This window comes from Xenopus tropicalis, chromosome 7 (genome assembly GCF_000004195.4).
Source record: "Xenopus tropicalis strain Nigerian chromosome 7, UCB_Xtro_10.0, whole genome shotgun sequence".
Lineage (NCBI taxonomy): Eukaryota > Metazoa > Chordata > Amphibia > Anura > Pipidae > Xenopus > Xenopus tropicalis.
Genome location: NC_030683.2, coordinates 45920098 through 45945484, shown reverse-complemented (window position 1 = coordinate 45945484; position 25387 = coordinate 45920098). Strand labels below are relative to the sequence as shown.

At 39.6% G+C, this 25387-nt stretch overlaps 1 protein-coding gene across 1 annotated transcript in view; it reads left to right on the top strand.

Moving 5' to 3' along the window:
- The first annotated feature begins 710 nt into the window (after window positions 1–710).
- aifm2 (apoptosis inducing factor, mitochondria associated 2) overlaps window positions 711–25387 on the top strand; it is an 83156-nt gene continuing 58479 nt past the window's right edge. Inside the window, 1 exon segment of the mRNA NM_001142019.1 lies at window positions 711–771. The gene's annotated coding sequence lies outside the window, so the exon portion shown is untranslated.

Genomic DNA, 25387 nt, shown 5'->3' with positions numbered 1-25387 from the left:
ATCACTTGCTTTTTCTTTTCTGAGCAGCAGCAATCAAGTTATTTGCCAGCAATTTAAAACATACATGCCAAGTGCATACCTCCCAACATTTGAAAATGAGAAAGAGGGACAAAAAGTTCTGGCGTGCGCAGCGCGGCAAAATTTTTTGGCCACGCCCACTAGAAGGTCACACACACACACACCCCCCCGGAAGTCACACCCATTTTGTAAAAACACACCCCTTTTCCATCAGACACACATTGTGCACTAGTATTTTTAAGGCAGATACAGTGGCCTTTAAATATCATACAATCATTTAAATGAGAAAAATGTTCAAAAAGTTCTTTCTATAATGAAGTAGTGTTGGCAGGACTGCATATGATATTTTATTTTAAAGTGCTCCTACTGAATTCTATGAAGGTTTTTACCAAGTTTCCTTGTTTGATATCTAAAAAAAAATGTATAATTATTAAATCATGAGGTCAGGGACTCACCAAGCTTTTAAAAAAACAGTAAGGAGGCATACAGTATGACAGAGGAGCAGCAGTAGCACCAGCACCCACACACACGTCTGTTCACACTGGGATCCTGAACTAGCTTGCAGCCGATCCCAACTCTCATCTCGCGAGACTTGCAGGAGAACGAGATCACCCGAAGCTGAAGGAGCCGGAAAGAGCCGAAGAGAAGAGCCGAAGAAAGCCGAGCACCGCGGGACAATTCTGCAAGAATCCGGGACAGCGGGACAGGGTGAAGAAAGCGGGACTGTCAAGCGAAAAGCGGGACAGTTGGGAGGTATGCAAGTGAGCTGGCGAGTAATGCTGGGAGGAGTTCTAGTTAAACAAAAAATTGAATGCATCCACTTGCATATTCCCATAAAACTGCAATTTGCCTTTTGTATAACTTTTAAAGAAATGTCGTAGAAACAATAACTTTGTGCAATCATATTGTAGTCATGTGTTATATGTATGCAAGCTTATCAATAACAGAATACATGGCCTAGCTCCAGGCAGGGTTATAATCCATTATTATTCAATAGAAATTATTTTTCTTTTTTTCTTGCTTTGTTTCCAAACTGGGAACCACAAATCCAAAAAAAGGTATTACTCAGAAGGCAGATCAACCAGGTCAGGGGAAAACAAAATTCCATTAGAAATATAAACAGTGGCATAATGATGCCCCCCTCGCTGCAGGCAGACACATGCACAAGTGAGTGTGTGCGTCTCTGCTAGCACCAGGCACACAGTATTTCCTGTTCCTCTATAGTTATGCCACTGAATATAAAGTTAGGTTATATACAGCTCATACCCTAGAAACATATTCTTTTTATACTGCTGATTGCTAAGCAATTGCTGTAGCAGAGTAAAAGCTACAGACTGACCAGGTGGACCTGATTAGATGCAGCTGGCTAACCAAGAAGCCTAAAGCCTGGCTAGTAAAACTACAGGAGAAGTGTCTGTGAATCCAACATACAGGAGTCTATGTGCCTGTACACACACACAGTTGCCTGTACAGAGGTCTGTAATATTGCTGCAATTGGTGTGTCACTGTCCCTGGTACAAAGAGAGTCTCTTTTATACACCTGTATCTGGCTATTGAATTAAGATTTGCATCTGCAAATCTTAATTCAGTGTGCTGGTGGGCAGCACAAAACCCAAATGCCTGAAGTGCTGTATATAAGAATAAATAATTTGCAAACTTAATTAAAAGAATAATAAGAAATTTTAGTCCGCTTAGACTCAGACTCTTAAGCTCAGACTCAATGCGCTGAGATAGCTGCCTACACACCAATATTAAATGGCAGAGTGAATTATTTGCTATGTAAACAGTGCAATTAAGAAACAAAAGTACACCATAAAAATCATGACAGTATCCCTTTAATACCTTCCAAATCATATTCTGAACTTTTTCCCACTCTTGCATTATCTTGCCAAACCCCCTATATTTTTTTATTTGTTGCATAAACCTCTCTGGCTGCCCTCATTTAGTTTGTCCTTTGATGATTATTTTGTTAGCAGTTGGATTTGTCTGACATTGCTGTTTCTGCATTGAGCACTGGCATCCATGGTATTGGCATTTCCTTTGAATTTCAAACTCTGCATATTTTTTTACCCACAATCCCATCTTCCTTGAAGGATTTGCATGGAAATTGTAGCCTTAATTACAGCATACAAGAACAGTGAATAAAGTAATATTAGTGATAGGGATTATGGTTTGTGGTTTCTGTAGATATTTAATTTTTACTTTAGAACATATCAGACCCATAAATAGCATGTGGTATCTTGGGTAGGAGCTTTCAGAATTATTATTAAGACATCATTTAAAACCACTGACAATTTTTTTTTCTGAGCCCTCCACCTAACATTGTGGGTAACCCATGAGTAAGAATGCCCAGGCTCCACTGCAGCCACAGGGTCTGCTTCCTCTGTTACCCCACTGCTTAAAACATTAGACTACTATTTTGGGGCAATAGATAAAATAGTCAAGGCTTTGACCAATTTAAAATGGAATGCAAAATAAATGAAGGGGTTCCAGGTAATTTCTTTCTATACGAGTACCAATTCTACTCCATGTTTATATTAATAAAATTTTTATGAGACAGCACCATCCCCAGGTATGATTTTCCCCTGGACTATTACCTTTCTTAGAACCAGAAAAGTAGCATATGCACAATATGCCAACTAGAAACTGAAGTGCTCTACATGGTGTATCAGCCCTTGCAGGTGTCAGGTGCTGGACAGGTCAATACCAAGGGCTAAGATTGGCTATTCGGTAACCTCTATGCACACTATCAGCTTACAGGAGGCTTTATTCGGTAGTAAATCTTGTTTTTACTCAACCAATTCAAAAATAACAACCTGGTTTGGGGGCACTGAGAGCAACATCCAAGGGGTTGGTGAGAACATGTTGCTCACGAGCCACTGGTTGGGGATCACCAGCTTACATATGCTGAAATTTAGGTGTATCAACCAATTTTCATCAATTTATTGACTGTTGGTAGTATTTGCTAAGCTTAGCTTCTCAACTACTGCTCAGAGTGTACTGAACATGGGCAGTGTCTCTGACACTCCTAGCAAAATCCAATATGGAGAGGTCCTGTGCTCAACTTTAAAGACCTGGATCATTACTGTTAAAGAGATGCTGAAACTTTAGACTGGTGCAAGTTGAGTATATAAAATGTCATTTCTATCTATATGCATTTTTCGGATTTAGTTCTCCTTTAAGTGGGAACTGGCCTTCCTGTAATTCAGATATGAGTTTCGAAATAAGGGATCCCATACCTGTAGTAGTTATGGATCAAGACACTTATAAAAGTGGGAAAAACACTGACCTCCGGAAATTTGGTCAGTATGATCCAGTAAAAATGTTGTGCTCCAACAGATAGAACTTGGGCAATAAAGAAGTGCTTTGTTTAATACAGCAATCGTGATGAGTGTGAGGGCTGTGTGAGCAAGCTTATATTAGTCATTAATAATGACGTGTCTCCCTAAAATGGCAAACAGATTTCCTGACTGAACAAATCACATATTTTGATTGGACAGTAAACCAGGTGCCGTACACAAACACCAGGACACATTTCCAGCAAACGAATCCTTCTTTTTTTCCATCATGGAATATTTACGAGACAAAAATAATCATCCAAGTCATTAGACCCAGAGCTTTGATATTTGCCTAAATTTAATTCACTGTTCCAACATAATGATGGATAGGTGGCTTATTTGTATTCTCAGTAGTTCCAGACTTAGAACTGGCCATTTGAAGACACTCGCTGCTTGTTTTGTATCAGACCAGTCCCCTCTGTTTGCCTGGAACAAGGATAGCATAAACATAAACTGGATTTTTTCAAATGTTGCTTCTTTTACCAGAATTCCCCTCATTTAACCAACTTTCAGTTGACACATCAAGAAAAGAACTTGTTGGTTCTGCTTTGCCCCTGTGCAAAAGGGAGAAACAGTTCTGCTGAGTTTGTTTTTGTTGCAAGGTATAATCATAGTTTATGTCAAAAAATATATGCTTAGTATCTCTCAGCTATAACTGGAATTTAAAAAGCTATTTTCGGTGCTATTTCGGATAACAAATGGATTGGTGTTATCTTTAAAATTAGGCTGCTAGGAAAATATGTAAATTTCATTTATTTTAGTTCATTTCTTTGAACATTTCCTGTGAGTGCACATAGCTTTGGCACATAACCATCACTGTAAGCAAAGGAAAATTACAGCCCAAAATGAACGTGTCTGCTGACTCTCCATGTACTCAGCAAGGATGCCCTATCCCATTGATGCCGATAGGAGCAAAGGTCCTAACCAGATAGGATTTGCCAAAATCTGAGCTGGAAAACAAATGCGACAATTAGTGTTTCTGTTACCAGACTGATTCTTTACAGGAAAAAAATTGAGAAATTCTAAAAGTTTACTTTGTTAAAAGGGTGGTTTACCTTTAAGTTTTAGTATGTTATAGAACTGTCTATTCTAAGCAATTTTTCAGTTGGTCTTCATTATTTATTTCTTATAGTTTTTGATCTATTTGCGTTTTTTTTTCTAACTCTTTGCAGCTTTTAAATGGGGGTCACTGACTCCAGCAGCCAAGAAACTATTGCTCGTGAGGCTACAGTTTTCTTTTTATTATTACATTTTATAACTTGTTGTGTATAACCTCTCATATTCATTTACAGTCCTCTCATTCAAACTGCTCCCTGTAACACAACTCTTTCCCTCACTTATGCATCGAGTTGTAATCATTACCTATACCACCACTGTTAATCAATAATAAAAAAAATGGTTAAATAAGGTGAACAACCCCTTTAAGTTCAATAAATTGTGCCAAAAAAAATTCCCCTGGTTCAAATATAAATAGAACTGATTTTCTTTTTCCAAATGATTATCATGCCAGATTCCCTGGCACTGGTACTGAACCAGCTGCCATGTTATAACATGAATATTATTACCCTGAAACTGCACCTTTGTCATCATTTTAGATCTCCATTATAGAATGGCAACCCTACTCTCTTGTGTATTTGTACAGTGTCCAATATATATTTATGTTGAGCTCATAATCATTACAGTAGCCTTTTGAGGAGAACGGGTAAAATTAATAGTAAGCAAATCTTTATCGACCAGACTTGGGCACCTGAAAAATGGTCTATGTAAATACAGCCATAAGCACTTCTTGTCTCCTTTTTTGCAAGCATGTGCTTAAGGTATTTGACTTTCTCTCTCAGAAAAATCCTTCATTCCGGGGGCCAGAGTCTGCACAGCTCTCTCCTCTCTCCTGCTCCCCCCTCCCATAAGAATTCATAAAACTCACTCCCCTCACCCTTAGGAATGTGTAATGTGAGCTATAACGGCTAGAGCTGCAAGCAGGAAGCCACGAAAACCAAGCTAAAATGGCAGCTGCAATCTTAAGCAAACAAAGAAAGTTTCTAGGGCTCTTTACCCAGGTATGGTAAAGCTTTCTTCAGAATAAATATAGTGTTCTAGGTGGCACTAATGCAGTGTTTTTCAACCTTTTTTGGGCAAAGGCACACTTGTTTCATGAAAAAAATCACGAGGCACACCACCATTAGAAAATGTTAAAAAATTTAACTCTGTGCCCAGCAGCAGTGCCCCCCTAGTACATTGGTGCCCAGCAGCAGTGCCCCCTAGTACATTGGTGCCAAGAGCAGTGCCCCCTAGTACATTGGTGCCCAGCAGCAGTGCCCCCCTAGTACATTGGTGCCAAGAGCAGTTCCCCCCTAGTACATTGGTGCCCTGCCTACGGCACACCAGGCAACATCTCGCGGCACACTAGTGTGCCGCGGAACAGTGGTTGAAAAACGCTGCACTAATGTGTAGAGAGGATGTTGGTAATAATTCCTTAAAGGGACAGCGCCCTTACCTGTACTCAATAGCCCAACTCCGGGTAGGAAGTAAACAGCCAGACTTGTCCTCATGCAAATAACTTTATGACAGCCGATGGTCACCTTCACACAGGCACTGGAGCATTTCAAATGATACAGACAATTCATTCTCCTTGCCCCAACTTCCAGTCCAGTTACACAGTTTCAGTACATTCAATTTTCCATTCCGGTACCATGGACCTAGTCCCACCTATCCGCCTAGTGGTTCGGGATCCACTATAGTACCCCTCCACTCTCTTTAGTGGTCCAGTACTCTGCAGTGATACTGCTCCACTCTTCCAGGATAGACCTTTTCTCTATGGATTCTGGACAGAAGCCTTCTGCACTGTTTCTAGCTGTTCATATACTGGCACTGGATTCCCTGACTAACGAGAGACCCGTTGGAACCTAGTTCCTCTTCTTCCTGGTTGAAGCGGAGGCTGCCCGTTCTATCTACCCTGGCTGCCTTGTGCATATAATGCTCGCTATTACACCCCTCTAACCTCTGCTAACTATTCCTCTCTACTGCCCAGGTCCTGACTCTTCCTCCTGTCGATGGATGTTGATTCGACCCCGCCCTCCTGTCAAAGACCGTCAACCTGGGTGTGTCTGCTGCTTTTATACCCTCCTGCCTGCACTGCCTTCTGGTGGCCGGGGTCTAAATTACACCTAACTTTTCTAAGTAACCATATTGCCACTTAGTGGTCAAACAAAGTAACAACTCTTTACCCCATTTCCCATACATATTAATACACATTTTTCACCTTCTTACAAATGTGGCTAATCTATTGGCTGTAAAATGCCAAAATGACTTTCCTTCTACTAGTCTCTAGTCTCTGATACAGAGGTCTCGGCTTGATTTCTGGTTACAATGCACAATGCACAGTGCAATGTCAGATATTTGTGAGCTTGGACAAGTCTCCTTGCTGAACAGGGTCTTATTGTACCCGAGCAGGGGCGGGCCAAGCCGACCGGGCGCCCTAGGCAACCCGGTCGGCCAACTCCGCCCACCTCCCCGCCCCCCCTGAACGGTGCATGTGCGCCAAAGCACAGGAGGCGGTGCAGGGGGGCAGGGCGATTAGTAGCACTAGGGGTAGGCAGGAGAGGCTCCTGCCTGGTGCCCCTCAATCGTTGCGCCCTAGGCAGCTGCCTCTTCTGCCTACCCCTAGTTCCGGCCCTGTACCTGAGCAACCAGTGTACAGTGGTTGTAGTTGGGGTACATAGCTAATAACTATAATAATCAGGTTCCCCTATAAATTATAGTATAACAGACTAAAATACATAAGGTAAAGAAAAAAAAGATTTCCGCAGCTGGCTAGTCCTCACCTTCTTTCTGTTTCACTGCTGCTAACTTGAACCAATTGTAGAACAGGTGCCGACTTGGCTGTGCTCTAACCGAAATTCACATATCTGGATGGACAAAAGTTTTAAGCTGCATTACTTAGTGAGTCAATGTAATCTTTATTCATTTATATCATATAAAAACATCAATGTGCAGCTTAGGCCAGACTCCTAAAACATGCATGATTGCTAGCGGCAGTGTTTCATGCTAAAAATAAGAGCACAACTAAGCCCATTAAAATACTTTCCATAATTAACTTGGACTTGCTTGCACTCATGTTTACTAGAACTGTGCCCCAATTTGGTTGAGCTTATTTTGGTGCATGAGGCCCAAGACATAAGGTGCAGTGAGCAAGGTGCATACTGGATTTGCTTGTGCCTTAGGCAGCAGACCCAATGCTAATTCCAACTCCCCATCAAAATTTGGTAGACTGAAAAGTGAAATTGCCCTCAGTGATAAACTGCACGGCTCCCTTTGTGTGTTACCTGTCCCATGTGCAAGTTGCCCCCACTTGCACAAAAGTTACTAACAGGTGCAAATATTATTACCTCTGGTATTTTAAGTAAAACTAATGCTTGGTTAAAGCAAGCGCAGTTACACTGGAATTCTGGGATCTATTGTTGCTTCGCGGATAACACCAGGATGGACTTTTTTTGCACCTTGAACTTTTTCTTTAACTGCTGGACCCTATAATCTCATCCATATAACACCAATGTAAGAAATCATTTTATTCTGAATACACTCCTTTTAAATAACACAGCCACAGTGAGGGCAAATGGGGTGTTCATTTTTGGCAAACTCTGGGATAGCACTTCCATGCAGTATCCAGCCTATGGGTGAAAATAGACTTTCCTAAATACCCTGGGGCATTTCCACATTCTGGAATGTTAAGTCATTGTGGTCAGTATAGCTCTGATGAATAAATTGGCCACTTTACCTGTAAAATATGGCAACAAAGTACCTTACTGTTTCTTAATGAGATGTTGAACAAATGTTCATTCCATTTTCCATCAACTGGTATCTGTCCTTTACTAGGGGAGCATGTTTATAAATGTATGTACATACACATACACACACAGATTTATACACACATATATACTGTACATGTACAGAGAAGCAGAGTCCAAAAAACTTGTGAAGTATTCCTCTGTCTCTTACATACTGACACAGTGACAGGGCTTCTACTGAGTTATTTCCTTACTTGCTTTTGCTTTACAAAGCCTTTTTCATCGACTGAGAACAAGGAGAACACTCTTGTGGTAAAAACCAGGAGCTAGCCCAGCCCTTTTTGGCATGTGCTGCGAGTACATTTAAATAAAAAAAAAATGAATGTCACTTTTAAATGTAGCTCAATGAATCTTTTTTTCCCCTACTCATTAGCCTAACAGTATTCCGAAAGGATTTACTTTGTAGCACATTGCCCATATAATGTGGCATGCTGATGGAAGGCAATGGGTTAACATCACAGAGCAGGAATATCATAGAATGGAAATATTCACTGTGTGTGCTTTGTGTGATTCCGGTGATGTCACTGTATACCGGGCAACAAGAAACGGGGGGATGTAGGGAAAAATACACTGAAATGAAAGAAAAGATATTTATCTAAAAACAAATATAATCTGTGTTGAAATGGGTTATGTGGATATATGGATTTTAGGGAGGATGAATTATAGTCCTGGTTTAACAGGATTACTTTTATAAGTCATAATATAATGTGTAGCTCACTGTACAATATAAGTGTACTGCAATGGAGGATCCCAAATTGTTTTCTGAGCTGCCAAGGAATATTCTGAATATGTACAGTAAGAAATGTATTAGTTTTTATACTAATGAATAAATATACCTTCTGTTAAGGTGTTTCCCTGAGGTAAAAAAAGAAAGAGTGACCTAGGACAATCCCTTAGCAATGTCACAATCAGATGATCCCTCTAGAGTAAAAAAATGGAAGAGGGGAGCCATGCTTAGCATTTTGGAGCCTGTTCAAGAATATCCATAGTCTTAGGCAAAGATCCCATGGAGTGTGAGTTGGCAGGGACCCTATGAATGAGGTTTAGCAAGTGGTAGAGTTAAATGCCAAGCTGAGGTTCTATAGTAGTTTAAGATAGTCATGCTCATTTGGCTAAATGTAAATGTAAGCTTCACCAAATCATGTGAGTGGAATTAGTACCCTGCCTTGGCCACAAGCCAAAGAAGTAAGCATTTTAAATTTTTATAATTATCACAAATGTCTACTAAAGTATATGGCCTATCCATGCTAAAGGTGGCATGGAGTGAGTGATTAAACATGTATTATTGTAAGCACCTCTTGCTGTTTATTTGTTTTGTAGAATTAGAGTTTAAAAAAAAAAAAATACTAATCAAAAGAACCAGGGGACACAGCTACAGGGTGGGACATTTAGCAGTCACGTGTACAAATAATTGTGCTAGGCTTCCATGTTGCTACATTAAAACACATTTCACACTCCACACTGTGTTTTATTATTTGTTCTGTGTGAAAATGTATGATATGTTTATGATACTGCCAAATATTCTAATAACTTTTTAATTAACAATTGGGGACAGGTTTGATTAATCCCCCCTACTGGTCAGAAAGTTCCAGTAAAGTTTGTGCCATACCACACTCATAGAGTTAGACTGGCCAGCTATAAAAGAGCAGTGATGGAGATATGAGTAGTGAGACTAATCCCTCACAAGTTCTAGCCGTATGTGTTTAAGCCCCTGTATACTATCTGTCCTATGCTAAACCAGCATCCTCAATTTTGCTGCTATCCTTTGTTGTGCTCAGATACTACTGCTGGCGCCCAGTCATTTTTTAAATTCCTAACTTATTGCGAGTTACATTTCAGGTGCTTAAAGTTTGTCCTCCACTCCCAGTGTCGGACTGAGGTGGCAGGGGCCCACCAGAAAAACCTAGACCAGGGGCCCACTCTAAAAACTTTAATTCTTCCTTTCCTCCTTCAAACTCTTTATTATCCTAGTCTGTTTTCGCTACATACTATACTCTATTCTTCCTTCTATCAAGCTTCCATGTTCCCATACGGATAAAAGGAATGACCATGAAATAGGCTAAATAAATAGAAGCAAGAGGGCCCACTGACACCTGGGCCCACCGGTAGTTTTCCTGGTATCTTGGTGGGCCAGTCCGACACTGTCCACTCCCTTGCAAGGGCTTAGCTGAGAAAGAGAGTCGCAATGTAAAGTCACATTCTATATAGTTTGCACTCCATTTAAGATACTTGCCTGGGAGCTAGACTTAAAAAACAATATAGCATCGTATAAAAAAGGGTTTTTTTCACTTTGCAAGACCTGCGAGTGCAGTTTTATACAATGTTATATAAATATTATAAATAAATATATATAAATATATATATATACATACACACCCTTGCGAAAGGTTCTAATAAGGACTGAAATGTTGGACATTTGTACAATGTGTAAAAAGTTAAGGAATTGCATTATATAGGCAGTGCTGATCCCAAAGTTTTGCTTACTTGCACTGACCATAAGTATAGAGGGTCTATGGGTTTTCCCCTCCATCGAGCTACAGAACTAAGGTGGCCATTAGGCAGCAGATTTTTCCACAACATTATTATTATTATTATTTTTGAATTAAATCAGTATACAATTTGTTTAGATCTAGGAAATGCGCATACAAGACACTGCATGGAATGATAAAATACAATCTAATTTCTTTTTGTGTTACTTCTTGAATAACAATGTACTCTTTTCTCCAAAATATCTCCAAATATCTACTTGTATGGTAGCTTGGGGTCCATTAGTAATAATAACAAAAATACAAAAGAGTGTTTTTTCTGAAAGGAATGTTCCATTTGGTTACATGTGAGTGTAGCAGAGAACAGCACCAACTGGATCTTGCACTGGGGCTTGTATTGTCTTAATGCAGTCTGCTGGGTCTTTGATGCAGTCTGCTGGGCCCTCCTCTGCATTATATTTATTTATTCTGGGTAGTTTTGCAATGTGGAGATAATTTGCTAAGCTAAACATTTTCCTAATTAGTAATGCTTTATGATATTACTGTTTTTATTACTTTTTGTTGACCACGTGTACAGATTTTTGGTTGGGAAGAGGCACTAAAAATGTTTCACATCTATTAAGTTAGGTTTGGCTGTGTGCCAGTCTCCTTCCTTTGCTGGTCCAGATCAAATTATGGCAGATCTTTCAATCTTGCCTTAAAATAGTATGTGTATATGTTAGAGGTGGGAATACTTCCTGACAAACACGCAACTAGACTTTCCCTGGGTTTACAAGGGTACATCCTGCTCTACCTAGCTATGATAAGGGATCCCATACCTGTACTACAATTTAGGACCAGGTGCCAGTTTTCATAGGTTAGAGGCTATATACAGTGGTGCGAAAAACTATTTGCCCCCTTCCTGATTTCTTATTCTTTTGCATGTTTGTCACACTTAACGGTTTTTGATGAGCAGAAACATTTAACTGTTAGTCAAAGATAACATAATTGAACACAAAATGCAGTTTTTAAATGAAGGTTTACGTTATTAAGGGAGAAAAAAAACTCCAAATCTACATGGCCCTGTGTGAAAAAGTGATTGCTTGTTAAAAAATAACTTAACTGTGGTTTATCGATCCTGAGTTCAATTTCTGTAGTCACCCCCAGGCCTGATTACTGCCACACCTGTTTCAATCAAGAAATCACTTAAATAGGAGCTACCTGACACAGAGAAGTAGACCAAAAGCACCTCAAAAGCTAGACATCATGCCAAGATCCAAAGAAATTCAGGAACAAATGAGAACAAAAGTAATTGAGATCTATCAGTCTGGTAAAGGTTATAAAGCCATTTCTAAAGCCTTGGGACTCCAGCGAACCACAGTGAGAGCCATTATCCACAAATGGCAAAAACATGGAACAGCGGTGAACCTTCCCAGGAGTGGCCGGCCGACCAAAATTACCCCAAGAGCGCAGAGACAACTCATCCGAGAGGCCACAAAAGACCCCAGGACAACATCTAAAGAACTGCAGGCCTCACTTGCCTCAATTAAGGTCAGTGTTCACGACTCCACCATAAGAAAGAGACTGGGCAAAAACGGCCTGCATGACAGATTTCCAAGGCGCAAACCACTTTTAAGCAAAAAGAACATTAAGGCTCGTCTCAATTTTGCTAAAAAACATCTCAATGGTTGCCAAGACTTTTGGGAAAATACCTTGTGGACCGACGAGACAAAAGTTGAACTTTTTGGAAGGTGCGTGTCCCGTTACATCTGGCGTAAAAGTAACACAGCATTTCAGAAAAAGAACATCATACCAACAGTAAAATATGGCGGTGGTAGTGTGATGGTCTGGGGTTGTTTTGCTGCTTCAGGACCTGGAAGGCTTGCTGTGATAGATGGAACCATGAATTCTACTGTCTACCAAAAAATCCTGAAGGAGAATGTCCGGCCATTTGTTCATCAACTCAAGCTGAAGCGATCTTGGGTGCTGCAGCAGGACAATGACCCAAAACACACCAGCAAATCCACCTCTGAATGGCTGAAGAAAAACAAAATGAAGACTTTGGAGTGGCCTAGTCAAAGTCCTGACCTGAATCCTATTGAGATGTTGTGGCATGACCTTAAAAAGGCGGTTCATGCTAGAAAACCCTCAAATAAAGCTGAATTACAACAATTCTGCAAAGATGAGTGGGCCAAAATTCCTCCAGAGCGCTGTAAAAGACTCGTTGCAAGTTATCGCAAACGCTTGATTGCAGTTATTGCTGCTAAGGGTGGCCCAGTCAGTTATTAGGTTCAGGGGGCAATTACTTTTTCACACAGGGCCATGTAGGTTTGGATTTTTTTTCTCCCTAAATAATAAAAACCCTCATTTAAAAACTGCATTTTGTGTTTACTTGTGTTATCTTTGACTAATAGTTAAATGTGTTTGATGATCAGAAACATTTTGTGTGACAAATATGCAAAAGAATAAGAAATCAGGAAGGGGGCAAATCGTTTTTCACACCACTGTACTATATATGTTTGTTTCCTCCATTAATGATATTGTTCATATAACTGACTGACTGAAACTGACCTAACTGATATGTTAATATGCAGTACCTTTGTTTGGATAGCCTTTACCAATGTCTAATATTTCCCTTAACCTTACTGATTCAGCTCACAGCTCACCAGGCCCCATTGCACATGCAGATTTTTTCAGGGACTACACCTATTGCCTTAGCTGAAATTTATAAAGATGCATTATTTGACTACTTCAACTACTTTTTTAGGGGGTGTGGGAGAAAACGAAGGACGGACTGAATCACCGTTAGCCAGACAGGGAGATCTAGTGTACTTTCTTCTTCACTTTATTCATCTTATGAGACAGATACAATTTGTTACTATTACTCAGACAGAGTCACTTACTGACTTACGGAACAGAGGTTCTCTTATAAACTATCAGGCTTACACAGGGTAATCAGAATTCACTGAAGTACAGAGTGCTGTTGTACGTGTGCAGTTGCCCAGCTATCCCTTGGTTATTTGGTCTCAGGTCAGATGGGCCTCAGGTAGGGATGAGTGAATTGCGGGTACCACGCAACTTTTTTGATGGGACCACACCTGGGGAAGCCACAGGTATAATTGCATGATCACGTTCTTACTGGGCCACTTATCCTGCCTTTATGTTTTTTGGAGTGTGGGAAGACCTGTAGCACCCAATAGAAGCCCCTGTAGGAAAATATTCAAACTCCGTGCAACTAGTTCTGTGGCCTGAATCAAACTAAGCTCCACAGTGCTGACTACTGAGCCAACATGCTTTTCACATCTCTGAAGAATACACATATTCCAATATTAATATACATTAATATTAAGAAAACATAGTAATATTATAATATTAATAATTATAATTATGAGTGGGGGTCATAAAAACCCCTTTGAGGGCAACATCTGGCACATGGCCCTACAATTGACAGCCCTCATATAAATGAATAAAAGTAACTTTAAATAGCATTAAGAAAAATAATCACTGATAGTAGGGGTCATTTACCTGTTATATTGATACAGTTGTGCCCGCTCCCAATCTTCAAAATCTTCAAAGGGGCGCCTACATGGCCCTTCCTCCACCCGCTGGCACCACTGTAGTTACTAGTGTGGCTAGGCATTGGAGATTTCTAACAACTATAGAGGAAGCAGAACCCACAGTCCAGGCCCCCTGACCCTCCCAGTCCCAACCCCCATGACCTGGGTGTCTGCTTAGTCTATGGTTACACATGTGCTTAGACATTAATCAAACTCAACTGTGATAAAAAAAAATATTCTATCTGCTTTGCATCATTTATGATGTGAGTGCCCCTGATTCTTTTGGTGCAACTGTGCTGCAGTGACTGGACTGACATAGACAGCTGTGGGAATTACTGCCTGGAGGTGGCAGTAGCTCCAGGGTTTCCACAGCAGCCTGCAGCAATAGGTGCAACTGCACTCATTTAGGATCAGGAGGCAAGAGGACAGCAGTGGCACCAAGCACTATATGGAACATCAATGGGTGCATGTTACCCAAGTACCTTTAATGAATGGAATTTTCAGTGTAACTAACAATGGGGAGATCTTTGGCTCCACAACTGCAATTTAGATCTTAAATTACCCTTTTATGCCCCTTAAGTATTCACATTTCAAGGTTATGCTTTAGCATCTTGTTCAGTCATCCAACTGTAAAAAGTATAATTTTGTGAGTAGTCAGGTGGCTGATTAAAGATCACTTTAAATTCACACTTCAACAAATAAAACCACCCATTTACCCAAAATTATAGTCTAAAGTTTTCTGATTTTAGAGCAAGGGCTGGAAGTAATTGTGTAAAATCTAAAAATACACTGACTGACAGAACTGGGATTATAATTGAAAGGTCTGTTTAAAAAAAAAATAAAGATAAAGAATGGAGGAAAAATAATAACCACCTGAACAGCGCAGTTTTTAGACCAGGAAAACAATCTCTTTCCTTTTCAAAAATACATTTGTGTATAAAAATAATAGTTCAGTTAGGTTCATCTGGGTGTTTATGTGTTTGCATGTGTAAATATATATATATATATATATATATATATATATATATACACATACACACATATATATAGTAAATATACATACATTTATATATATATAGTAAAGCAACTTAATTGGGAACTGGGAATTGGTGCACATCTAGTAGAAGGTGTGCCTAAGGTGAGCTGGTGATCACACCCCCCCACAAGCGTTACCCCTAGTCATGTGCCTGTTCTGCCTACCTCTAATTCTGTCCCTATCCATGCATGTCCATTTTTTCTTTTTCCTAATTATACCCCATTGTTTTAGTAGTACATTGTAATACACGTAGCATATTACATATATAACCCAATTTCTCCCACAGGACACCCCCATTTTGTCCACAGTACAATTCACAATACCTATTCTGTCCATCCACAGGACTACCCATTTACCTCAAGTTCCAATTACATTATATTCCACAGCACTCCTCACTCTTACATACATAGTAAATTACAGGGGCACCTCAGTTGTGAATACAGAACCATTCACAGCAACCATCGCCCTACACACAAACACAACACACATACCTTTATACTAATAATTTAAGATGGGTGTACTTGACTATCTTAGACAGGGATCCTCAACCTTTTATAGCTGTGAGCCACAATTAAATTGAAAAAGTGTTGGGGAGCAACACAGGCATGAAAAAAGTTCCTGGGGGTACCCAGTAAGAGATATGATTGGCTATTTGGTAGCCTCTATGTTGGCTGGCTACATGGGACTCTGTTTGGTATTACAACGACTTTGAGGCCACTGCAAGCAACATTCAAGGGGTTGATGAGCAACATGTTGCTTCTGAGCCACTGGTTGGGCATCACTGATCTAAGATGACATTCTTCCCATATGCCTAACAGGCCTTTAGATTGGGTCCTACACCCATGACTCTGAGCCTCACTAGGGGAAGCTGGCGCTACAGTTTGTGAACCACTGCTCTATAGGTTCTCTTTAAACGCCAGCTTTACCTGATTCCAGTTAGCTATTCAGCACTCCTACCTAATATAGAGCACAATTCATTAATAATGGGCTGGGTAGACTCAAGGTAAAAACAAATCCACAGTCGTCTGAGAGTAAGGAAACCCCTCCCATCCTCCAGCTGCAGCCTGTTTTCATCCAGATAAGGAGCAGGTCATTATTCAGAGGCTTCTGTTTTGACCTTGCTTGGCAAAACAGGAAATAGAATGTTACTTCAATGTGACATGGCTAAAACCACTGGCAAAAAGTATATTCAGCACAAGCCCTATTCATTAAACTCATGTAGAAAAGGGTGGGTACACTGCCCCTTTAGAGAGGATATATACTAGGGATGCACCGAATAAATTTTTTTTGGAATCGGCCAAACCCCAAATTTTTAGTGACAGATTTGGCCGGATAAAGAACCAAATCCTAATTTGCAATATGTAAATTAGGTTATAGAATTAGGTTAAAAATGTTCGACTTCTGTGATTATGTGACAAAAAGTCATGTAATTTTAAGGATCTGGATCCAGTTTTCTAGGAGCGTGGATTCTGCCGAATCCAAATCCTGCTGAAAAAGGCCGAATCTTGCCTTAATCCTGAACCTAAACCTGGATTCAGTGCATCCCTAATTTAAACACTATTTGCTCAACCACACTTTACTAAATTTTCTAGACTATAAATCCTGGGAGGTGCAGTCAAGTATTAGGGCTGTATTCTTAAAGCATTAGTGTTCCATAAAAACTTCTTCCCAGTTCTCTATGGTCGGCGACAAAAGAATCCTCCAATAAGAATCCAACCTTCCCAGTTCTTTGTTCTTGCAGCTGCAGCTGGAAGGTTTAAGCACAGTTTTCTATCATAGAACAATTAAGCAGCACAATGCGCTCCCTCCTGATGTTTGATCAAAACTGTAAATCAATGAAACCAAAGTTATACAGCAATCGCCATATGCATGATAACAGTATTTTGGCTGACAGCGCTTGTAAGCAGGATTCATCTGTGAATTTTCTTGTGTTTGTAATTACAGCTTTGCGGGATACGGGTGTTGCGGTGTGCATGCGTGAAGCTTGGGTGCCGAGGTGGGTGGCAAAAGGGGGCGGCCTTGGGGCGCCCTATTGAGAAATCCGGCCCTGTATCTATCTATACATCAATATATCATCTATCAATCTATTGTCTATCAATTGAATTTTTGGTATAAATTTGAATTAAACTCGATCATTGTTGTATCTATAAAATGTCACGATAATGCTTGAATCGTTCATACGATAATTTTGAGTTTACATTACAAAACCACAATTTTTTTGAGGCGAAAGTATTGTTAAAACTTGAAGAGTTTAAACGGACAGTTATTTTAATGAATCCTCTTTATATAAACAGAAATTGCTCCAGCAGCCATTTTAGGAGCATTGGATCTCATTCTTTTAAAACAATAATAGTATAAATAAATGTTTTACTTGAAACTAGGTGAAGCAGAAAACAATGAGCGATTAACTTCTCCTTGGAACTTGGTGAAACAGAAAACAATGATGGGATTAACCTTTTAATGTTTTAAGGACAGGCTGTCACTGACTATTCTATTCCTCTACTATTCTAAGCCTCCATAGGACTCAGTTCTTTGACTCAATGGACTTTTTCTCAAAATTGCTTAGTAAATGTGCCCCTTGGTCACTAGAAATAGTTATAACATGTGTCTTAAGTGCAACTCACTTTGTGGATCCTAAAGGGATGGGTAAGAAAAGCCACATATGGAAAATACCCAAGGTACCCTGATGTGTGAAAATTATTGCTGTTAGATCATGTTTACTATGAATATTGAATAGATATTAATAAATATCCCACCCACCCCCCTTCCCCCGCCATATGCTTCACACTAAGGTTTTTTTTCACTTTTAATTCACTCTGGGGAAAATGATAAAAAGCCTGGTAGGAGCCAATGGATACAGGGTCAAGTGAATACTTGTTTAAAGATCCCATGATTCTTAGTGTAAATTTACTGCTAGGCTTTCTTCCATTTCTCCCATTTATTGCCTGAAACAAGTTTTGTTTGCTGTCCTGAATAGTGAAGCTTGATTTCCAGTGACAAAGATTCAAGGCATGAGTCGCACACAGGCTACTGAGAAATATGTGACCGCTGAAAGACAGCTCTGTGCTGGGCTGCCGCCGGGATGCAGGGTCTTGTTTTTGCTCAGTATCTAGAACAGAGCTCTAGTGTTCTGCATGGATTCTGACTTTTACAATTTGCTGCATGGTGTGAGAAGGAAGAAGTGCTTGTCTTTTGGGTTAAAATGGGAATATTAACTCAGTGAATGTAGAAATGATCACTTTAACCTGAGACAAACCTTTTCCTGTACATAGATATAGTGTGCAGGGCCCCTCTGTGGGCATTTACAGCCCTACAACAGTTTTTAGTAGCAAATTGCAGTCCTAGATACTAGGCAAGCAGTCAGAGGTCACTTGCCACAGTATATTTTCAGACAGAAGGGATGTAGCTGCATTAGTTCAGTTTAGATGAATATTTTAACATTTGATCATTTCATCTTAAGAAAATTCTCTTCCTGATGTCAAAGTAATGAATCCTATACATATAACTGAGAGTTAATTATAGGGCAAAAAAAATAAGGTTTACATATATTATAATATATTTTATTATAATTTATAACATTTGGACTCCTAGTCGATAATCTTTGGGACTCAATAATTGCTGGATATGTGGATTCCCCATAATAGAAATGCTACACTAAACTGTATTTTAGCATTGTGCTGCTCTTCTACACAGTGTCAGACTGGGGGCCCCAGGGGCCCAACAGAAAATCTTAGACCATAGTCCCACTCTCCAAACTATTTTCCTCCTTTCCTCACCCAACCTCTATTCTCCTAGTTTCATTTATTTACATGCTAGCATCTATTTTTCCATCTTCTCATCTTTGTTCCCATTCAGAAATAGGGCATGAGCATGAAGCAGGCCAAATGGTCAGGAGCAGGAGGGTACAAACACACTGGCTTTCACCTGTATAAATATCTCATCCACCGCTCACTGGTCACAATAAATGGGGTAAGGTCCCCAACTGCATATCATTGTGTGTGTCCACCTCTGTCACAATACTATTTGCAGGAGAGCCCACTGACACCTGGGCCCACTGGGAGTTTTCCTGGTACCCTGGTGGACCAGTCCCACACTGCTTCTATGTAAGTGTAATCAGAGATATAGTTAATATATAAATATATATGTATATTATATACATATACTGTCACCTTCAACTGAAGAGCATATGAGTAAGTAAGGCCAAGGACATATCTAGCAGATCCACTGTCATACACTCCTTCCTGTAGCTCCATTGACACCCTGTTACCAGAGTGCTATCTACTTACTTCCACCCATCACTTTTGTCTCTTCCTGTGAGGATTATATCTTACTTACCTTTTGTAAGTAGTCTCTGGTCAGGCAGTCACACTGTACATAAAGGTGTGGGACTGTGTAGTCCCAGGCTCAGCACAAACCACTTGCATAGCAGGTAAAATAACATTCTAATTTGGGTCTTAAACAATGAACAGTGTTTGAGAGTTCCAAATTGCCTGACTATCCCCCCCCCCATCAGAAGCAATGAGTTCTACATTTTGGTCAGAAAGTAGCAGGCCCCTGTGTAACCTGCAATACTCTTTTGCTATAAGGATAAAGGGAGCTTGTTGTAGGAAGGAATTTCCTGTGCAAGGATTAAAAGTGGCTAAACACTTGTGCCACTGGGGTAAATAATAAAACAACAGGGCCCTTTTAACTATGTTGGTCTAAGCACAATGAGTGGCATCTGCTCAATTCAGCAAAGTGGCTATTAAGAAAACAATGATTACTATTAACATGTATTTATAAAGTGCTTAAAATGTCCCAGAGCATTTTACAAAGATTCAGCTGAGATTATCCCACTGAATAACTAGATAGAATTCATTATCACTAGATATAGGCACCAGCACTACTTATTCAAGAGAAGCTTCTTACCTACAGCTCTGCCTTTTAATCTAGAGTCTGGCAATATGCTGCCCTCTAGTGTATTTTCTGCAAATGTCACCAAGTTTATAGCAAAGACAAAATATACAAATGTCTTTTCTATTGACATTATTATTATTATTATTATTATTATTATTATTATTATTATTATAGCTTTACAGAAATTATACATCATTCACATCAGTCTTTCCCCAGTGAAGTATACAATCTAAGGTCCCTATACACATATACACATGCAGACTAGGGTCAATTTTATCAGGTGCCCAATTACCCACATGTATGCTTTTGGAGTGTGTGTGAAAACCAGATTACCTAAAGGAAACCTACACAAACATGGGGAAAACATGCAAACTCAGCACATGAACTCAGCACAGCAGTTAAACTATAAGTCACCCAAATTCACTTACTTCAGCAAATGCAATCACTTCCCCAAAACTTCAGCTTTATTATTATTATTTATAACACATAAAATTGCTATAGAGATTATTTTAAATAGCCTTATTGTTTATGATGTTCTCCTTTCTTCCTAATCAGTTATTTATGGAACATTTAGGGGCAGATTTATTATGTGGTGTCAAAAACAGCACCAAAATTTACCACACATCACCAGGCTTTGCCATGTAAAAATAACATAATTTTTTCATGCGTTTTTTCATAGATCAACTTAGGCCAGAAACAACAGTGTCAAATCTGACATTAAGATGGTGTAAAATAAAACACACCTTGATAAAATAACTGTTTATTTTACACAGCTTTTACACCTGTTTTTAGCAAATTTGGTTTTACACAGTATAATAAATAGGCCCCACAATCTGTTCTATAAATGGATATAAAATATTAATAGAAATGATTCCAATTAGCTGTGTTACCTCTCATGTTCTCTTGTCTACTTATCCATTTACCACACCAACTGTACCGCCATGCCCACTGTATTGCCACACCCTCTGTACTGCCATGCCCATTATACTGCCACACCCACTGTACTGCCATGCCCATTATACTGCCACACCCACTGTACTGCCACGCCCATTATACTGCCACACCCACTGTAGCTGCACAGATGTACGGTCCAGAGTAGGGAAATTATTAGCAAGGAATGATTTCCCATCACCCCATCAAAGCAAGCTAACACGTTAATTGATGTTATGTATGTTAGATCTACAAACAGACTGTTCCTTTGTGCTATCTGTGCAACACACTAGATAATCTAGTTATGAAACTGCAGCAATTCAACTGAATTATCCACAAGAAACACTGGAACAACAGATTTACTATCCCTTCCAGGAAACCTGATATATGTTAATAGAAAAATTAGTATCCAGGCCTTTTCCCACAAACCAAAAAATCTGCATTGCCACTGATAAAACTATTAATTGGTATTCCTTTAAACTTGAGCTTAGTGCTATAATCATTTGATTTGCATTCCCCAACCATGTACTTACTGTTTTAAGCTGGAAGGGGGGTCTTCCTCTTTGATCAACTATATAGCTTGAAGTGATGTTAAGCATGGCTGTTTCATATGGCAATAATTAAAATATGCTAATATAATAAGTGAATGCTAATATGTAGGTATATTCACAAATGTTGAATATGTGGAATTCCAGTGTATCCAACTGTTAACTTTTTTCCTCAGACTGGTGTTTCTAAAAAAACTGTTATCGGTCAGGGGATCTTTCCTACTAAGGGGCATATTTTTTATGCTGTGTAAAACAAATTCGCTGAAAAAATGGCGTAAAAAGCTGTGTAAAATAAACGGAGAAGATCACCATCCCAACGCCAGATTTTACGCCGTTATTTTCACGTTAGTTCCGGCGGAAGAAGACACACGTAAAACAATTGTGCTGATTTTACACTGGTTTTTACATGGCGATATGTGGCAAATTTTCTCGCTGTTTTTTACACAGCATAATAAATATGCCCCTAAGTGTTCTGCCACCAACTTCCCAAGCCTCCTGTGTGCATGCACAGTTTGGTGAAATCAGAAAATGTAACTATTGTATGAATGCACAAGTCTAGGAGTCTGAAGGGACCACCAGGGAGTCTTGGGAAATATAGGTAACCTGGCAGCAGGGCCAGAACTAGGGGTAGGCAGGAGAGGCGTGTGTCTAGGGTGCAACCATGGGGGGAGGGGGGCACTAGGCATGAACCTCTTTCTTTTGCCTACCTTGTTGCCCACCCTGTTTAGGGTGTAAGTGTTGTGCCTCTGTTATCAAGGGTCCTAAAATTAACCATCCCATGAAAGGCCACAAGATCAGTATGAAAAGTTATGCTACTTGTAATTCTACTTATGTGGTGTACCTATTGAAATGTCCTTGTAGCATGGGCTATGTCGGCCAGACCAAAGGAGAAGTTAAAGTAAGGATACAAGAACATAAGGGCAACAAGAGGAATTATAAAGAAAACACCCAAACTGATACACAGGTTTTAGACATTTTACTGAGTATAAACATAATCCTATGCAGTTGCAGTGGTGCATACTAGAAGGGATTACAGTGGATAGAAGAGATGGGGATAGACTAAAAAGACTTTTACAGGCTGAAGGGAAATAGATTAAAAAGATGACCCCAGAAGGACTAAATACTTCCTGGAGCCTAAAACTGTTATTGTGAGTCTGATTTTTCTTGCTTCATCCTTGCAGGTCATGATATATAGAATGCACCAGCGGGATAAATAAATAAACCTAATGGTAAGATTTGTGGGTGCTGGTGTTATATTCTGTATATGTTTAATCCCAAAAATTTTTTTTGCAAATTAGCTAGGATATGTTTTGGTCCATAGTAGGCAGTTTATGTGCAGTACTGGCCTTTTCCTTTGATGACTTTTGGTTTTTTATATTTTGTTACATTTTGTATAGATTTGTATTAATTCGTGGACTTCTTGATTTAAGGACTCCTTATATGAACTATGAACTAACATAAGTCATGGATAAGTGATGAGCAAATCTGTCCCCTTTCACTTCGCCTAATAATCCACACAAAATGTCCTCCTGTATCAGTTGTGAGGCCACAAAGGCCTGGGCCTAGGGCGGCACAATTTTAGGGGTGGCATGCCGCCCAGCCGCACCTAAACTTTACTCATATATGGAGCACTGGGGACAGGACGTCAGAAAATACCAGCATGTCCTGTCCCCAGTGCTCCATATGTGAGCTAAATGGGTGCACGTACACAAAACCCTGGATGGGGGTAAGGGGTGGGGGATAGGGGTGGGGGATAGGGGTGGGGGATAGGGGTGGGGGATAGGGGTGGCCTCTGGGCACCGAAATTGTAAATCCAGTATTTTTGGTTGGACCACCTGTCAGCGTCTAATAGCAGCTCCCAGTGGGCTCCAGCCAAGAACACTTCCCATCAGCCCTTTCTTATTCCCTACATAACTCATAACATTAAGCAGTATCTATAGCTAATATTTGTGAGTGTGAGCTCTGGATATTAGGTTTCCATTTGGGCCCTAGGAGGCCAATTCCAACACTGGCTACACACCCTAGCATGTAATAGATTTAGCATTTAGGAGAATTTAAAGGACACCATGTCTATGTTTTACAGCTTTCATGTTGCCTCCACATTAGATGTGAAATATACCAATCTCTCTTCTATATTACCAGGCCCATTAGTATTAAGTAAATTCTATGTATATTATTCTTAAACAGGCAGAGGAGCACCAATGAGTGTGATTAGATGAGTAAATCTTTACTTCAAGCTTTGCATTTAGTATCCATTGCAATGTTCATTCTGCACACAATACTCATTCATCCTTTATTTGCAGCTCTACAGTCCTGAATTGGGCTCAGATTTTAACAATGAAATACAGGGCGCACATGGACCATCTATCAAGTATCTGATTTAGGACACATTCTCTTTTGTTTTAGTGTAGAACTTTAAGAAGTTAGAAAAAGTGGGCGGGGCCACCAAAAGCCAATCACATTTCTTTCCATCAGATTCCATCCATTGAATTTTATTCATTTAAATTTAAAATGCTGCCATTCTCATACTATTTATGCCAGGGTGTCCACTGTTTGTCACTGAGTGACTTCCACTCAAGGTTAGAAAAAGTGGGCACACTCACCAACCACCAATCACAATTTACCTATTGACTTTTATTGGTGTAAATTTAAACTGCTGCCGTTCTGTACCTATTAATCCTATGGTCCTTAAACTTTGCAGAGTTAGTCACTGGGTAACTGCAGTTCCAGGTTAGAAAAAGGGGGCGGAGCCACCAATCAGATGTCACTCGTTGACTTTCAGTGGGGAAATTTAAGTTGCTGCCATTCAGACACTATTAAAACCGGGGTCCCCAAACTTTTCTCAGTGGTTTTACTATATAACTGTGGTCCAAGGTTAGAAAAAGAGGGTGGAGCCAACAACAGATCAGGTTTCATTCAGTGACTTCACGCTTTTCAACCCAACATGAAGTTTGTTCTCAAACTTCCCTTTCTAGTTATTCTATTTGATTGTGTCCCCCATGAAAAGTGTTACGTGCTCTTCCATGGAAAGTTAAGAAATGGACAAAAATAGGCAGGCAAATGAAACTTGAATATTAAGATAAATATTATTGTGACTATTAATAAATACATCATCATTCGAATTATTTTTAATCAGAAAACTCTAAGGAGTTTATGTGAGTTCACAATTTAGGCTTCTAATAATCCCAAAGGAATGTGGAAAATGATTGTCCTGTTTAAATAATAACTATTTATCAAATTATTGCAAAAATTAATGTAATGCACTGCATATTATGCTGGTGCTGTATATAAAAATTATTCTCATGATGATGCATGGAGCAATTAAAATATTAAAAGTAAATGTTAGATTGGTCTCTTTTGGTTATTGAACCAGGCAAAGTTTTGACTGTTTTAATACACAAGTTTATATTTATTTAAGCAATTCTGCATTATGTTGCTCAAATACAAACCATACATAATGCCTAAAGCTGGCCATATACGCACCCATATAATCGTATAATCATACAAGACTATGCTTCATATGAAACTCCCCTGTAGGAACCCAGATGTTTTGTAGTGTGTAGGAGGGCAACAAAATGACTAGGATATAACTCAGGGGAGTTGTTGTCCAAAGTGGTCTGACACACAGAAAATACTATGACAGCAGGATTTCTAGCCAACAGGAAAGAAGTATATCAAACTGAGGAAAAGAGAAAATGCCTTTCATTCCACAGAGATAAATTCCTCAAGATTTGCAAACCCTGGGCCACAAGGGC